This window comes from Gopherus flavomarginatus, chromosome 8, assembly GCF_025201925.1.
Source record: "Gopherus flavomarginatus isolate rGopFla2 chromosome 8, rGopFla2.mat.asm, whole genome shotgun sequence".
Taxonomy (NCBI): domain Eukaryota; kingdom Metazoa; phylum Chordata; order Testudines; family Testudinidae; genus Gopherus; species Gopherus flavomarginatus.
The window spans coordinates 60,464,521-60,481,198 of record NC_066624.1 but is presented as its reverse complement, the minus strand read 5'-3'; the positions used below and the strand labels follow the sequence as shown (position 1 = coordinate 60,481,198).

The 16,678-nt window shown below is 53.1% G+C and overlaps 2 protein-coding genes across 4 annotated transcripts in view; one reads left to right on the top strand and one right to left on the bottom strand.

Annotated features, from left to right (window-relative positions):
- Positions 1–10,523, bottom strand: part of EPHB1 (EPH receptor B1) — a 451,153-nt gene extending 440,630 nt beyond the window's left edge. The window contains exon 1 of the transcript XR_007775966.1: positions 10,440–10,523. The gene's annotated coding sequence lies outside the window, so the exon portion shown is untranslated. The remainder of the gene's footprint in view (positions 1–10,439) is intronic.
- The window catches only part of KY (kyphoscoliosis peptidase), an 80,561-nt gene that overhangs the window by 3,826 nt on the left and 60,057 nt on the right, over positions 1–16,678 (top strand). Inside the window, exon 1 of one of the 3 annotated variants that reach the window (XM_050965447.1) lies at positions 9,354–9,396. The exons of the other annotated variants lie outside the window; for them this stretch is intronic. The gene's annotated coding sequence lies outside the window, so the exon portion shown is untranslated. Of the gene's footprint in view, positions 1–9,353; positions 9,397–16,678 lie in introns of those variants that run through there. 3 annotated transcript variants of the gene reach the window in all.

Below are 16,678 nucleotides of genomic sequence, written 5' to 3'. Positions count from 1 at the left end.
CTGTGGAGTATGCTTGGAGGTAGCAGGTCTTGGCGAATGGTGTGTTTGGTCCATCTGTGGGTTGTTTGCCTGTTTGCTCTGCATACGGGCTGCACAGGTGCGCTGGGGGCCCACGCATAAGCAGCTGAGACAGGTCTATTTGTTGGTGCATTGCCTTGGGACAGCCACACAGCTCCAGTCCTTGGAGCTTTAATCAGTTCTGCTGCTTGAAATCAGCAGTTAATTGCTCTCTGGTGGTGAGGGGTAGAGCTGAGTTAAGCAGGGAGACTGGTACAAGAAATCACTTGCGAGGTGAACTTGAGAGATGCAAAGAGAGGCAGTTAAGAGGAGAGTTTATGAGGCAGCATAGAGGCTCTCCTTCCAGCGCAACATGCTATTTCAAGATTGTCAGTGATGGAGCAGGGGTGGTGATCTACCACAGAGGTGCCATTTTTGCTTTCCTGCCTGAAGGGACTTCCCGTGCATGAAGTGCACGCTGGTGGCTGTGCTGGAAGAAAAGATTGTTGAGTTGGAAGGGCAAGTAGTGGCACTACAGAGAATCAGAGAAGCTGAAGAGTTCCTAGACAGGCAGATCCAGAAAACACCAGAACCCCAGGTTCAAGGAAGAAAGGAGCTGGACACCAAGAAGTCAGAGAGGATACTTGGCAGTTTGTAACTACCAGAGGCAAGAGGTCAAGGCAGCATTCTACAAGGCTGGAGCCTGATGAGGATGGGCAGGCGCATTGGCCACCAGGCAGAAGGGGACCATAAGGAATGCCACACAGCTAGAAGTTTCCAATTGATACCATGTTCTTGATGTGGAAACTGAGGAACCTCTCTCTCAAGATCCAGCTTGTCCAAGGCAATGGAGAGATGTCCAGGACATACCTGTGGATGGCAGCTTAGCCCAACCTGTAAGAAAAACAAGCTTGCCCACAAAAGGCCTCTAACAGTTCAAGGCAGATGGACAATCTTTCTTGGGGATTCAGTTCTCAAAAGAATTAAAAGAACATTCTGCAAGGCACAAGCAGACAATAGGATATTGTGCTGTCTTCCTGGAGCAAAGACCTCATTCTAAGACTGGACAGGTTTCTGAAATCAACAAAGATCCATTAGTAATGTTTCATATAAGTACTAATGACACTGCATCAGTGAGCTGTGCTGCAATAATAGATTACATCAGGGATCTTGGAAATCTGCTGAAGAATGTCAAAGCAATCTTTTCAGGGATCCTTCCTGTACCATGAGCAAGGGAAAACAGGAGGCAGAAGATTCTGGAAGTGAATCACAGAGGAGGTAAGTGGAGGAGGATTTTGGTTTTGTGAAATTACAGCCCCATCTCTTCACTGGTGGTGAACCATAGTTTAGATGGCCTCTATCTCAGTAGAAAGGCAACCAATAGTCTACCTGTCCCCAGGTTGAGAGTAGCCAGTAAGATGTTAGTTTAACAAATGGGGGAGGATAAAAAAAGAGGGAAGATATGAGTGCTCAGCACAAAAAAAAAATCAAGATATTGAGAACAAAACAAGGAACCAAAGAACCTGAAGGGAAGAAATTCTAGAATATGACTTTTTATATAATTTTGATGGATAGTATTAGTTTATTTTCTTCAATTATAGATTTTTAATATACTCAGTTGCAGGAAATTAGAGGTCAGTCAATTATTTAATGACAATAGAGCTTGAGTTGCAAAAAGTTAAACTTCACAACTGTTAAAACACAACTTGTCAAAAATCACGTCAAAATATACAAAGTAAATATCCTTAAATCAAACTTTAAGTTCTCAAGCATCACTTTTCTTACTTTTCCCACCTGTAATTTTCAATGGAAATATTTATCAGTGTGTATGTGTATAGTGAAATTGACATTTACCAACATTTACTGGTACACATTTAATCTTTCTAAGCCTACCTATACACCAGTACTAGGAGCATGGGTATTAAAAAAGAGGAATTGGAATTCTCATTTTGAGCATAAATTTGATCTAGTTGGCATTACTAAAATTTGGTGAGATGATTCCCATGAGTGGAATAAGAAGAGTCAGTCAATGGTTATAACATATTTAGGAAGGATTGAGTGGGTGGGGGGGTGGCACACTGTCAAAAATGGTATTACTAGCTTACGAGTCACTGATTGTTTGAAAGAAAGTGATCTTGAATGCGTGTGGATCAATGTCCTGACACTGAAGGCACACAGTAAGGTATGAGTTGGTGTCTGCTGCAGACCACCACATTGCACTGGGCAACAGGATGACCTGCTCCTGAAGCCCCTATCTACGATGTTGTAGCGAGGGGACCCCACTCCCCCACGCTCCTGAGGAGAACAGGCCAGAAAGGGCGTGGCCATGGGCGGAGCCCCCGCCGCCTGTCCCCGCCTCCCGGAAGTCAAGGGGCGGGACAGGAAGTCCAAGGCCACCGCTGCCTATCCCCGCCCCCAGGAAGTCAAGGGGCAGGACAGGAAGTACAAAAGCCCGGCCCCAGGGCTCAGTTAGAGGGAGGTGGCCAGAGAGAGCAGACGCTAGGGCCCGAGCTCCCGCTGGGCCCGGCCTACCCTGTGCCCGGTACCCGGAAGGGTACTGGCCTGACCTCCCCTGGGGCCAGCACTCAGAGGAGCCGATTGAGCGGTCCGACGCTCGGCCTATGGAGGAGCTGCCTGGACCTCCCGACGCCCAGTACCCCGAGGAGTGGATCGGACCTCCCGATGCCCAGTACCCCGAGGAGTGGACTGGACCTCCCAATGGCGGACACCCTGAGGAACCCATGGTCTGGGACGCCCCGGACGATGCTGGCAGAGGCAGGTACCCAGCGAGGGGGAGGTTGGAAGTGGCCCGGGGGCAGCCGACCCCAGTCAGGCTGCAGGCTCACCTGAGCCAATGGCAGTGTGTTTCGGTCAGGATTCCCCACTGACTGTCAGCAGCGTTAACAGCTGCTAGGGCCCCGGGCTGGAACGCAGTGGAGTGGGAGGGCCTGCGTTCCCGCTGCCACCCTTCCAAGGGTGACACACTCCCCCTCCCCTGACCTGAGGAGGCCATCTCAGCTACCTTGTTGCTCAGCCCCTGCTGAAAGGCCTGAGCATAGACTCTGTGCTGCCCTGCCCTGCCTAAGGGCCTGGGCTTATATATATACTGTTACCTTGTTGCTCAGCCCCTGCTGAAAGGCCTGAGCACAGACTGTATGTGTTGCCCCGCCCCGCCCAAGGGCCGGGGCGTACCTATGTACTATTCTCTCATGCCCAACCCCGCAGCAAGGGACGGGCCCGAGGCAGAAGGAGTGAGGCGAGCTGGTGTGGCTCCCCTCCCACCTCAAGGAGGGTCGAGTCCCAGCCGCGCTCTACTACACGTGGTACCAGAAGTGGGGACTCCCTGCCCAGGATGTGGGCACGAGCCCTTGACCCCTGCGAGAAGGGGGCAGGGGGAGACCGCTCTCCCCCTGGTGACATGGACTTTACCAAAGTTCCTCACAGCTCTGATGGAGACCCAGGAACGACAGCAGGCAGCCCTGCTGCAGCAGCAGTAGCGACAGGAGGCCGCCCAACTACAGCAGCAACAACTCCTCATCGAACAACTGGGGGTCCAGCAGCACCAGCTGATGTAGGACCTGACAACTCAGACTCAGGAGTTTCAGCGACAGTGCCTGCAACAACTTGGAGGCGCGCTCCCCCGCGGCCCCGACCCCCAGGCGGGAGGGCCGGACGGACCCCACGACCCCCTCCGCCAGTCCGGCTGACCAAGATGGGCCCCCATGACGACCCGGAGGCATTCCGGGTAACCTTCGAGCGTGTGGCCCAGGTTGCCATGTGGGCCCCGGATCAGTGGGCCACCCTGCTTGCCCCGTATCTAATGGGAACGGCCCAGGCCTTATACCAAGGCCTCTCCACTGAGGATGCCAAGGACTACCCCCGAGTCAAGGCGGCGATCCTGGACACGCTAGACATCACCCCTGAGACCTTTCGGCAGTTGTTTAGGGGCCTGACCTTCGGCGCGAGCGCCCGACCCCGACTGATAGCTCAGGAACTGAGAGACCTGTGTACGCGGTGGCTCCAGCCCGACGGACGAAGTCCTGAGGAACTGCTTGAGCAGATCATCTTGGAGCAGTTTCTCCACATCCTCCCGACCCAGGAAAGAGCCTGGGTCCTCCGGCATCGGCCCCCGACAGTGGGGGACACCGTAACCCTGATGGAAAACTTCCTAGCGGCCGAAACCTCGGGCGGGTCGACACCACGAAATCATCCGGCCGGGTCCGTATTCCCCCAGTCGGAGAAAAGGGGGGACGGCCATGACGAAGTTCGAACCGTGTCCCGGGACCAGGAACCCCACCTGCAGCGGCCGGCAGGCCTTACCCATCAAAGTCTTCCAGGTCCCGAGGCCCGACCAGAACACCCGCCCCGAAGTCCCCCCGGGAGCCAGCTGAGGGGGTCGGCCCGCTCTGAGCGGCCCGAGGTCGGCCCTTGCTTTTCCTGCGGCAAGCGTGGACACCTCCAACGGGACTGCCCAGCGATGGAGTGTGACTTTGGACAGGTCTGCGCCGGAGAAAATCGGGCCCAACCCCCGCAACCACCCCAGGTCACCGTGCCCGTAATTGTTGATGGCTGCCAGACGCGGGCCCTGGTTGATTCAGGCTGCGGACAGACCTTAGTCCGCCAAAGCCTCGGCGTCACTAAAGACCCGCGGCTCGGGACAATCCACCTGCAGTGCATCCATGGTGACATACGGCCATATGCCAGTGCCCGAGTCTCCCTTTCAGTGGCTGGGGTCACGTGGACTCTTGTGGTCGGCCTGGCCCCGCGGCTCGCCTACCCGGTGATCTTGGGGCGGGACTGGCCCGAATTCGTGGATGTTCTGCAGACCCATCAGCTCAAAGAACCAGAGGATATCCCTGCCTGCGAGGGAGACCGCGTCCCAGAACGCACCACAGATGGGCCTGACGGGACGGAACCTGACCGTCCGGCTGAGGTGGTGGAGGAATCCCTACTGCGAGTAACCGAAAGGCCTGAGGCTACCACGGATTTCTGCCGTGACCAGAGGGAGGACCCCACCTTAAACCAGATGTACGACCAGCTTGCCGCAGTTGACGGTGTCCCAGTCGACCTGGGCCGAGCACAAAGCTGGCCCCGCTGGGAGTTACAGCGAGACCGTTTCTACCGCGTGGACTGGGATTCCCGTACGGGGGAGGTCCGGACGCAGCTGGTAGTCCCACACCGCCATCGACGGGCCGTTATGAGTCTGGCACACGATGTCTCTGCGGTGGGACATTTAGGCCAGGAGAAGACCCTGGCCTGAATCCTATCTCGCTTTTTCTGGTCCGGGATGCACGCCGAGGTGCGGAGCTACTGTGCCTCCTGCCCCGAGTGCCAACTGGCCGCCCCTGCACAAACAGCCCCGGCCCCCCTGATTCCCATGCCCCTCGTGGAAACTCCGTTTGAACGGGTGGCCATGGACTTAGTGGGACCCCTCCCGAGAAGCCAGGCCGGGTTCCGTTATATTCTGGTCATTATGGACTATGCCACCTGCTTCCCCAAGGCCATTCCGCTCCGGAGCATTACCACCCGAGCCATCGCGGATGAACTGATCAAGGTCTTCGCCTGGGTCGGCCTGCCTCGGGAGCTACTCACTGACCAGGGAACTAACTTCACCTTCCGACTATTGCAGCAGGTCTGCACGCTCCTCGGGGTCAAACAGTTGCGTACCTCGGTTTACCACCCACAAACCAACGGCCTTGTGGAGCAGTTCAATCAGACTCTAAAGGACATGTTGCGCAAATTCACCCCCGAGGACCTGCACCGGTGGGACCAGTTAATCCTGCCCCTGCTCTTGGCTATCCGTGAAGTGCCCCAGGCGTCCACCAAGTTCTCCCCCTTCAAGTTGTTATATGGCCACCGCCCAAGGGGGCTCCTGGACCTGGTGCGGGAGACCTGGGAACAGACCCCTTCTCCCACGCAGGGACTTTTTCAGTACGTCTCCCAGCTTCAGGAACGGCTCAACCAAGCCGGGACGCTCACTCGCGCGAACTTGAAAGTGGCCCAGGAAGCCCAAGCCCAAACATATAACCAGGGAGCGCAGGTCCGCGAGTTTCAACCTGGAGACTGGGTGCTGTTGCTCTTGCCCTCTACGGAGTCCAAGCTACTGGCCCGCTGGCAGGGGCCCTACAAGGTGATTCGGAAAGTCGGACCAGTCACCTACGAGGTACACCAGCCTGACCGCCAGAAAAGGACCCAGAAGTACCATGTGAACCTCCTGAAGCCTTGGCAGGAGCGAGAGGGGCTCTTGATCGATCCCCCGAACCAGAACTGGGGCACCGGGCTAGTCCTCCCAATGACCCCACAACACCTCAACTCGGGGAATCCCTCATGGAGGCGCAGCGAAAGCAGACGGGCTGTCTCCTACAGGCATTTCGTAAAACCTTCACCGCCCAGCCGGGCTGCACGACCCTCGAACAGCATACCATCCAGACAGAACTGGGGGTGGTAATCCGGGAGGCGACAAGGCCTCTCCCCCATCGAATGCGACATGTCATAGAGGAGGAGGTACGGGCGATGCTAGAACTGGGTGTCATAGAACAGTCGCAGAGTGAGTGGCGGAGCCCCATGGTCTTGGTCCCCAAACCCGACGGTACCCAGCGCTTTTGCATTGACTTTCGGCGTGTCAACTCCGTGTCGAAGTTTTGATGCGTACCCAATGCCGCAGGTGGACGAGCTGCTGGACCGCTTGGGCAAGGCCCGTTTCCTCACCACCCTCGACCTTAGCAAGGGGTACTGGCAGATCCCGCTTGACCGTGCCTCTCGGGAGAAAACCGCGTTCGCTGCACCCTCCGGCCTCTATCACTTCACCCAGATGCCCTTCGGCCTCCATGGGGCCCCGGCGACATTCCAGCGACTCATGGACCGTCTCCTCCACCCCCACCGGGAATACGTCGCTGCGTACCTGGACGACGTAGTTATCTACAGCACATCCTGGGACAACCACCTAGAACGGGTGGCCACAGTCCTACGGGCCCTGCGAGATGCTGGACTAACTGCCAACCCGAAGAAATGCCGGATTGGCTGGCAGGAGACCACCTACCTCGGGTACACTATCGGCGGGGGACAGGTACGGCCGTTTGTAGGGAAGGTCCAAGCTCTAGCTGCCTGTCCACCCCCCACCACGAAACGACAGGTACGCCGCTTCCTAGGGTTGGCAGGTTATTATCGGAGGTTCATCCCTAGCTTTGCGTCCATTGCGGCCCCGCTAATGGACTTCCTCACTAAGGACAGCTCCCGACGGATAGAATGGACCCCTGCCTGTGACCGGGCCTTCCAGACCCTCAAAGATTGCCTCTGCCAGGAACCCGTCCTGTACAGTCCGGACTTCTCACGAGGGTTCATCCTACAGACCGACGCCTCCAAGGTAGGATTAGGCGTGGTTCTGTCTCAAGAGGTGCAGGGCGAGGAGCACCCCGTTGTCTACCTGAGCCGGAAATTGTTTCCACGGGCATGGCACTATGCCGTAATCGAGAAGGAAGCCCTGGCCGTGAAGTGGGCTTGTGATGCCCTCTGATATTACCTCCTAGGGGGCACCTTCCTACTAGTCAAAGACCATGCCGCGCTCCGCTGGTTGGCGCAGATGAAAAACAACAACATGCGGCTCACACGGTGGTACCTAGCGCTGCAGCAATATGCCTTCACCGTCCGCCACCAGGCCGGCAAAGACCATCTTAATGCCGACTTCTTGTCCCACCTTGCGGAGATGGGGGGGCCTGACCCCGATGGACCGCGGTCAGCTTTGGGGGGGGCTGTAGTGAGGGGGCCCCACCCCCCACGCTCCTGAGGAGAACAGGCCAGAAAGGGCACGGCCGTAGGCGGAGCCCCCGCCGCCTGTCCCCGCCTCCCGGAAGTCAAGGGGCGGGACAGGAAGTCCAAGGCCACCGCCGCCTGTCCCCACCCCCGGAAGTCAAGGGGCGGGACAGGAAGTACAAAAGCCAGGCCCCAGGGCTCAGTTAGAGGGAGGCGGCCAGAGAGAGCAGACGCTAGGGCCCGAGCTCCCGCTGGGTCTGGCCTACCCCATGCCCGTTACCCGGAGGGGTACTGGCCTGACCTCCCCTGGGGCCAGCACTCAGAGGAGCCGACTGAGCGGTCCGATGCTCGGCCTGTGGAGGAGCTTCCTGGACCTCCCGACGCCCGGTACCCCAAGGAGTGGATCGGACTTCCCGATGCCCGGTACCCCGAGGAGTGGACTGGACCTCCCGATGGCGGACACCCTGAGGAACCCATGGTCTGGGACGCCCCAGACGATGTTGGCAGAGGGTAGGTACCCAGCAAGGGGGAGGTTGGAAGTGGCCCGGGGGCAGCCGACCCCAGTCAGGCTGCAGGCTCGCCTGAGCCAATGGCAGAGTGTTTCGGTCAGGATTCCCCACTGACCGTCAGCAGCGTTAACAGCTGCTAGGGCCCCGGGCTGGAACGCAGTGGAGTGGGAGGGCCTGCGTTCCCGCTGCCACCCTTCCGAGGGTGGCACACTCCCCCTCCCCTGACCTGAGGAGGCCATCTCAGCTACCTTGTTGCTCAGCCCCTGCTGAAAGGCCTGAGCATAGACTGTGTGTGTTGCCCCGCCCCGTCCAAGGGCCGGGGAGTACTTATGTACTATTCTCTCATGCCCAACCCCGCAGCAAGGGACGGGCCCGAGGCAGAAGGAGTGAGGCGAGCTGGTGTGGCTCCCCTCCCCCCTCGAGGAGGGTCGAGCCCCGGCCGCGCTCTACTACAGATGTGTAGGAAAAGAAGCTGCATGATCATGGGGAACTTCAACCTGAGTGACATATACTGGAAGTCTCATGCTGCCAGTATAAAACATCCTCAGAATTTCTTATTCTAGAAGACAACTTCCCAACTCAAGTAGTGCTTTATCCAACAAGGGGAATTCTGTATAAGAGCCTGTAGTGACAGATAAATAGGATGATCGAGCTGCCAAATTTCAAGTCCCTGCTCCAAAGCATGGAGCTAGAAACGCTCAACAAAATAGTGGTTAAAAAAGACTTGAACATTAATAAAGTTTTTTCTCTAACCTAATCCTGAGGAATGGCTGAACTATTTTTGCTGCAATTTAGCCAAAAAAATTCACCCAGCATGGAAACTTTCAGCTCAAACCCTTACGGTTTGACAGTGGTATAAGTAAATGAAATCAGGATCCTGTGATGGAAAGTATCAGCCTCTCTTAACTCTAGGTGCTATCACCTGTGCCATCTGTAGGCATAGCTTGTTAACAAGAGGCACCAAAAGAATTTGAATTAGAGGATTACTTCCTGGCATGGAAACTGAGGAGTCATACAGATTCTCTTCCCCCAGGAACCAGGACTGGATGGAATCACAAGAGGTCTCCTTGCCCACCCTGTTGGAAAAGGCATCCCAAAGGGGAGCGAAAGCAACTTACTGGATGAGAGGGAGAGGAGCATTGTAGGGTCTGTGCAGCAGAGTACAAGGGGGTTGGATCATAGGCTATAGTCTGGTCCTACCCCTCATTTCAGTGAAGAACTTGTTTCTATTCCAGACAGAAGTGTTCGTTTCTGAGGAGAGGTGCATCTCGCTGTGTTACTTTTCAGGAATGCAGCTCTCTTTTCAAACCACTTAACTCCTTAGCACAATCAATCCTAGGCTGCATTGTTGTCCTCAAAGCCAAATGCACTGAAAATCCTCAAGCGTGCTTCCCACCAAACATGGAAGGACACACACCAAATGGGCATGGCAAAAGAAACATCTGTCTATATTCAGTGGGCCAGACCCCACCGAACCTTCCTCCCACCCCTCCTTTTTTGATTGTTTCGTGCAGCTCTGGGATTGCAAAGCAGCTGGAGAACCTCCAGGTATGGTGTGTGTGGGAGGTGGGACTTCAGATGCCATAAGGCCACTTTCAACAGCTCTGTCACCCACTGCTGTCCCCGCCTTCCCATTGAGCGGTTGTATTAGTTGTGGGCTGGGGACACAAGGGCACTGTCAGAGCAACATTTGCTCCAGAAATTTATAGCCAGAATAACTTAGAAGTGGTCTCAAAACTTTTTTGATCGCACACCCCTATAAGTAAAAAATGTTGAGCATGCACCCCCCAATGTAAGTATTATTTATATATAAATGTACTACTATACTAATATTATGTACATTATAAAACATACAAAAAATAGAAATTAAAAAGGATGAGAGAGGAAATAAAATACAATAAATTACTTTAAAAATATTATTTATTAACAGTAAAAAAACTTTTGCTCAAAAATTAATATTTTTAGTGAGAGCAATGTGATTGAATATGCTTCATAATTTCTGAAAATCTTGGTTTAACAGTTTGTGATACAGAGATTTGAAGGTTTGGATTAGGGTTAGTATGCGGGAGGGGGCTCAGGGTGGGGTGCGGGTCTGGGAGGGAGTTAGGGTGTGGGAGGGCACTCTGGGTGGGGGTAAGGGAGGAGGCTCAGAGTTGGGGCAAGCCGGAGGTGCAGAGCACTTACCTGGTACAGATCCTGTTCGGTGCAGGGGGTGTGCAGCGCGGCACTGCCCCCATGGCCACGACTCTGGGAGCCACGATTCTGGGAGCTCCCCCCACCCCTCTCAGGCAGGCCACCATGAACGCAGGGGCTTTAGGGGATGCAGGGCCCTGGGCTAAGGGGGCCCCAGGGCCCTGGGCTGCAGCTCTAAAGCCCCTTTTGGAATGCAGCCCTGCGCGCATGGACTGGATGTTGTGTATTTGGTTGTCATGGTTTTTATTCCCATGGCAACTGAGTTAAATTATTAGGGGTTAGCCTAGCCAGCTTCGGCCGGTTAGGTGAGCTCTGTCTGTAAATAAATGGTAGTTTTGTTAGCTGTCTGGCCTCAAGTAACTTCTTCCTAAACCGGCTGCCCCCAAGGATATAACACCAGAGGACTCAGGAGGTTCAGGGGCAGCCAGTGGACAGAGAGAAGCGCTGCTTTCCCCTTTTGTCAGTAACCTAGTCCCAGATTTGGACCTTAGCGTCCAAAATATGGGGGTTAGCATGAAAACCTCCAAGCTTAGTTACCAGCTTGGACCTGGTACTGCTGCCACCACCCAAAAAATTTAGAGTGTTTTGGGGCACTCTGGTCCCCCCAAATACCTTCCCTGGGGACCCCAAGACCCAAATCCCTTGAGTCTCACAACAAAGGGAAATAAATCTTTTCCCTTCTCCCCTCCAGGTGCTCCTGGAGAGATCCACAGAAGCAACCTCCGTGAATCTAAGCAGAGGGAGTCCACCCTCTCTAATTCCAGTCCTGGAAACAAAAGCACTTCCCTCTTCACCCAGAGGGAATGCAAAGTCAGGCTAGTACATCTAACACACACAGGTCTCCCCTGACTTCTTCCTCCCACCTGGTGAGCTGCAGACTCAATTCCCTGGAGTTCCTCACTAAAGAAAAAACTCCAACAGGTCTTAAAAGAAAGCTTTATATAAAAAGGAAAGAAAAATACATACAAATGGTCTCTCTGTATTAAGGTGACAAATACAGGGTCAATTGCTTAAAAGAAATATGAATAAACAGCCTTATGCAAAAAGAATAAAATGTAAAGCACTCCAGCAACTATAGACATGTAAATACAAAACAAACAAACCATTTTTGTACTCACAACTTGGAAACAGAAGATTAGAAAGCAGGAAATAGAAAAAATCCTTCTCTAGCTGAGAGAGATTCAGGCAGAAGACAAAGAACTCAGACACAAACTTCCCTCCACCCAGAGTTGAAAAAAGTCTGGTTTCCTGATTGGTCCTCTGGTCAGGTGTTTCAGGATACATTTTTTTTCCGGTGAAAGAGACATTAACCCTTAGCTATCTGTTTGAGACGCCCCCCCAAATTGCAGACAGTGGGGAAGCTCACTGGCGGCGATTTCCTTCTAGAATTTTAAAACAAACAGATTACTACAACACATGCACCTTTACATATACCACTAAGTATATAACAAACTTCTACATTTTAAGAACACTTTTTAACTACTAGATTCTGGGAAACTCTCACGGGAGAGTGCATCAGCTGCTTTGTTAGAAGCTCCTGTGATGTGCTGAATTTCAAAATCAAAATCTTAGAGCTAAACTCCAACGAAGAAGTTTCTTGTTGTTCCCCTTGGCAGTATGAAGCCACTTTAGTGCAGCATGGTCAGTTTGTAGTTGGAACCGCCGTCCCCAAACATATGGGCGTAGCTTTTCCAGGGCGTACACAATGGCATAGCATTCCTTTTCGTTGACTGACCAGTGACTTTTCCTCTCAGACAGTTTCTTGCTGAGAAACACGACAGGATGGAAGTTGTGATCTGTTGCTTCCTGCATGAGCACTGCTCCTATACCAGGCTCAGATGCATCCGTGGTTACTAGGAATGGCTTGTCAAAGTCCGGGGCCCTGAGCACAGGGTCAGACATGAGCGTTGCCTTAATTTGGGTAAAGGCCTTTTGACACTCATCAGTCCAGTTAACTGCATTTGGCTGGGTCTTTTTGGTCAGGTCGGTCAGTGGGGCAGCGATTTGGCTGTAGTGTGGTACAAATCGCCTGTAGTACCCGGCCAAGCCTAAGAAGGATTGGACCTGTTTCTTTGACCTTGGGACAGGCCACTTTTGGATAGCATCCACCTTGGCCTGTAGGGGGTTTATGGTTCCTCGACCCACCTGGTGCCCCAGGTAAGTCACTCTGTTTTGGCCTATTTGACACTTTTTGGCCTTAACAGTTAGTCCGGCCTGCCTGATGCGCTCAAAGACCTATTCCAGGTGTAGTAGGTGTTCGGGCCAGGAGTCTGAAAAAATGGCCACATCATCGAGGTAGGCAACTGCAAATTCTCCCAGTCCTGCTAGTAGACCATCTACCAGCCTCTGGAAAGTGGCGGGCGCATTTCGAAGGCCGAAAGGAAGGACATTGAATTCATACACCCCCGCATGGGTGACGAATGCTGACCTTTCCTTGGCAGGTTCATCTAGTGGTACTTGCCAGTACCCCTTGGTTAAGTCTATTGTAGAGATGAATTGAGCACGTCCCAATTTCTCCAATAGCTCATCGGTGTGTGGCATTGGATAGTTGTCCGGACGAGTTACCGCATTTAGCTTACGGTAGTTCACGCAAAAGCGTATTTCCCCATCTGGTTTGGGTACCAGAACCACTGGAGATGCCCATGCACTGGTAGATGAGCGGATTATACCCATCTGTAGCATGTTCTGGATCTCCCGTTCTATAGCAGCTTGGGCATGAGGAGACACCCGGTAGGGTGGGGTTCTAATGGGGTGAGCATTACCTGTGTCAATGGAGTGGTATGCCCGTTCAGTCCGTCCTGGGGTGGCTGAGAACAATGGGGCGAAGCTAGTGCTCAGCTCCTTGATTTGTCGCCACTGCAGACGTTCCAGGGTGGTTGAGAGGTTCACCTCTTGCACGCCACCGTCTTTTTTCCCGTCGTAGTAGACACCGTCAGGCCACTCAGCATCATCTCCCTGGACTGTAAACTGACAAACCTGTAAGTCTCTGGAATAGAAAGGCTTGAGAGAATTAACATGGTACACTCTAGGCTTTAGTGAGGAATTGGGAAATGCTATGAGGTAGTTCACAGTTCCCAGGCGCTCTTGGACCATGAATGGCCCTTCCCATGATGCTTCCATCTTATGGGCCTGTTGCGCCTTCAAGACCATAACCTAGTCTCCTACCTTGAAGGAACGTTCTCTGGTATGTTTGTCATACCAGGCCTTTTGCTCTTCCTGAGCATCCTTTAGGTTTTCTCTAGCAAGGGCTAAAGAGTGTCGGAGGGTGCTTTGTAGGTTGCTTACAAAGTCCAGAATGTTAGTTCCTGGAGAAGGCGTAAACCCCTCCCATTGCTGCTTCACCAACTGTAATGGCCCCTTAACCTCGTGACAAGTTCAAACGGTGAAAACCCTAAACTGGGATATGGTACAGCCCTGTAGGCAAACAGCAACTGCTGCAACACTAGATCCCAATTATTGGAGTATTCGTTGACGAATTTACGTATCATGGCCCCCAAAGTTTCATTAAACCTTTCCACCAGGCCATTGGTTTGATGATGGTACGGGGTGGCAACCAAGTGATTCACCCCATGAGTTTCCCACAGTTTTTGCATGGTCCCTGCCAGGAAATTAGATCCTGAATCTGTAAGGATGTCGGAGGGCCAACCTACCCTGGCAAAGATGTCTGTTAGGGCCAGGCACACAGTGTTAGCCCTGGTGTTGCCTAGAGCTACTGCTTCCGGCCATCCGGTAGCAAAGTCCACTAAAGTCAGTACGTACTGCTTTCCTCTGGGTGTCTTTTTTGGGAAAAGACCCAGAACATCCACAGCTACTCGCTGAAATGGGACCTCAATTATGGGGAGTGGCTGGAGAGGGGCCTTGACCTGGTCTTGGGGTTTTCCCCCTCTTTGGCATACCTCACAAGACCGGACATACTTGGCATGTCCTTGCCCATCCCCTCCCAGTGGAAGGACTTCCCCAACCGGTCCTTGGTTCTGTTCACCCCAGCATGGCCACTGGGATGATCATGGGCTAAGCTTAAGAGCTTCCCTCGGTACTTAGTTGGAACCACCAACTGTTTTTGCAGCTGCCATTCTTCCCGGTGTCCACCAGAAAGAATCTCCTTGTATAAAAGTCCTTGGTCTATAACAAACCGGGATCGATTAGAAGAGCTGAGAGGCGGTGGGGTGCTCCGTGCCGCTGCCCAAGCTTTTTGAAGGCTGTCATCTGCTTCCTGCTCAGTCTGGAACTGTTCCCTTGAGGCTGAGGTTACCAGTTCTTCCTCAGACTGTGGACTTGGGCTTGGTCCCTCTGGAAGCGATGTAGGTGATGGGGTTGTTTCCGTTGCTGGTGAACCGCTCTCCGCTGGCGCACCTGAGGGTATCCCAGGCTCTGGCTGAGCCTTTTGGGTATGGCTGTTTGTTGCTTCTGCCAGTTCTGGCTTGCTAGCACCCTCTGGGGTTGAGTTTGAAGATGTGGTTGCACTTGCTGGTGCTAGTTGCTGTTCCAGTTCCGGGCCTGGGACTGGAGGTGCTGTGGCTGTTTCAGTGGTTGGCATGGAATCCGGGTCCATTACCTCTGTCTGGGTCTCTGGTAACACAGACGGGGCGTCTGTGGACGGCTCATGAACAGGAACGGGTCTGGAAGCTTGCCTGGTTTGGCTACGTGTAACCATTCCCACTCGCTTGGCCCGCTTCACCTGGTTGGCCAAGTCTTCCCCCAGTAGCATGGGGATAGGATAATTGTCATAGACTGCAAAAGTCCACCTTCCTGACCAGCCTTTGTACTGGACAGGCAGTTGAGCTGTAGGCAAGTCTACAGATTGTGACATGAAGGGGTAAATTGTCACTTGGGCCTTTGGGTTGATGAATTTGGGGTCTACGAAGGATTGGTGGATAGCTGACACTTGTGCCCCCGTGTCTCTCCACGCAGTAACCTTCTTTCCGCCCACTCTCAAATTTTCCCTTCGCTCCAAGGGTATTTGAGAGGCATCTGGGCCTGGGGATCTTGTGTGATGGTGGTGTAATGAACTGCACTCGGATGGTGTTTTTTGGACAGTTGGCCTTGATATGTCCCAGTTCATTACACTTAAAGCATCTTCCATCTGATGGATCACTGGGCCGAGGTGAGTTACTGGAGACTGGTGAGGTGGAAGAATACTGTGTCTGTGGCTTTACTTGGGTTGTAGGTGGGGTTTTTGGCTGCCCTCGGTTGTAGGGTTTATGGTCGGTGTGCCCCCTGGGGTATTCGTTCCCCTTGACAGTAGCTTTCTTGCTGTCTGCCAGTTCCATCCATCTGGCTCCAATCTCCCCCGCCTCAGCGAGATTTTTGGGTTTTCCATCTTGTATGTACCATGTTATGTCCTCAGGAACACCATCCAAGAACTGCTCCATTTGTATGAGGAGGTGCAGTTCTTCCAAGGTTTTAACATTGTGTCCTGATATCCAGGCCTCAATTTTTCCCAACATAGTAGGCTTGTTTGGGAAATGACACATCTGGTTTCCACTTCTGGGTTCTGAAACGCCGACGGGCATGATCCGGGGTTATCCCCATTCTGTATCTGGCCTTGGTTTGAAAAAGTTTATAGTCGTTCATTTGCTGCTTAGGCATTTCAGCTGTCACCTCTGCTAAAGGTCCACTGAGCTGTGGCCTCAATTCTACCATGTACTGGTCTTCAGGGATGCGGTACCCAAGACAGGCTCTTTCAAAATTTTCCAAGAAGGCCTCGGTGTCATCACCAGCCTTGTAGGTGGGAAATTTCCTGTGCTGTGGAACAATTATTGGCGCAGGGTTGTTAGGGTTGGCTGTGTTTTGCTTAGCCTTTTCTAATTCCATGGCCTGTCGGTGGGCTTCCCTCTGGAGTTCCAGCTGTTTTTGGTGGTCTGCATCTTTGGCTGCTTGCTCTCTTTTGTAGGTTGCCTCTCTTTCTCTTTCTCTCAGCTCCATCTCTTGTAGTCTTGTTTCCAGTTCTCGCCTGTGTTCAGCTTCTTTGATTTGTTCTTCGGCCTCCATTTTTGTATTGGAAGGCATGGTTCCTGTTTTCTTGTGTTGGGGTGCCCTCCGGTGTTTATTGTCTGAACTGCAGGCTCTGTTGCCTCCTGGGGTCTGCCTAGCAACAGTGCCTTTTTCCCTGTCTTCCTAGCTAATTTTTTCAATGTAAAGTAAACCAGAAAAACCACTTTATTTGCATGAGTATAGTGCTGGCAGTATATCTGCCTCCTAATGGGAGTCCTATTGTGACAAAAGACCCT